Source organism: Athene noctua, unplaced genomic scaffold, assembly GCF_965140245.1.
Source record: "Athene noctua unplaced genomic scaffold, bAthNoc1.hap1.1 HAP1_HAP1_scaffold_151, whole genome shotgun sequence".
NCBI classification, from domain to species: domain Eukaryota; kingdom Metazoa; phylum Chordata; class Aves; order Strigiformes; family Strigidae; genus Athene; species Athene noctua.
The window spans coordinates 125001-125782 of record NW_027437623.1 but is presented as its reverse complement, the minus strand read 5'-3'; the positions used below and the strand labels follow the sequence as shown (position 1 = coordinate 125782).

General features: G+C 72.9%; 1 non-coding gene across 1 annotated transcript; it reads left to right on the top strand.

The window, feature by feature from the left end:
* Window positions 1–426: 426 nt before the first annotated feature.
* LOC141955246 (5.8S ribosomal RNA) lies at window positions 427–579 on the top strand. The gene has a single exon (XR_012632446.1). It is a non-coding gene; the product is annotated as a 5.8S ribosomal RNA (ribosomal RNA).
* The last annotated feature ends 203 nt before the right edge of the window (window positions 580–782 follow it).

The following is a 782-nucleotide window of genomic DNA, read 5'->3' as shown; positions in this document are numbered from 1 at the left end:
GCGCGGCGGTCAGCGTCTGTGGTTTCCCCCCTCCGCGCGAGCGAGAGGCGGGTGCAGGTCCGGGCGCGCGGTCGGACGCGCCGCCGGCCCTCCGTGCGGAGGCCGGGCCGAGCCCGGGCGCCTGGGCCGCCTCCGAAGCGAGCAAGGTGCTTGTTGTTTCCCCAGGTCGGTCGGGAGCGCGGGCTCCCCGGGCCCTTGCCGTTCGGAGCTTGTTTCACCCTTCCCTTCCTTCCCTCCGTTGTGATGTCGGTACGGTCATCTGAGGCGAGGCGCGACCGTCGCCCGCCGGTCGTCGCGCGCCCCCTCCGCGCGTGCGGAGGGGGGCGGTCGGTCGGTGGGGCGGCGGTCCGTCGTCCGAGAAGGGGGCCGCTTCTGCGGAGCGGTCCCGGCCCCTCCGCGCGCGCGGGGCGGTGCCGAAAGGCAGACAACTCTTAGCGGTGGATCACTCGGCTCGTGCGTCGATGAAGAACGCAGCTAGCTGCGAGAATTAATGTGAATTGCAGGACACATTGATCATCGACACTTCGAACGCACTTGCGGCCCCGGGTTCCTCCCGGGGCTACGCCTGTCTGAGCGTCGCTTGACGATCAATCGCCGGCCGGTGCGCCGTCCCTCCCCGCCTCGCCTCGGCGGGCGGGCGGGCGGCGTCCGCGGCGGCGCGGCTGGGGTGCCTCGCAGGCCCGTCGGTGTCGGCCGAGGGCCTTCGTCCCCCTAAGTGGAGACTCGGGGAGCGCTCCGAAGCTCCCCGCTCCCGGAACGCCCGCTTGGCGGAGCCTCGTCCC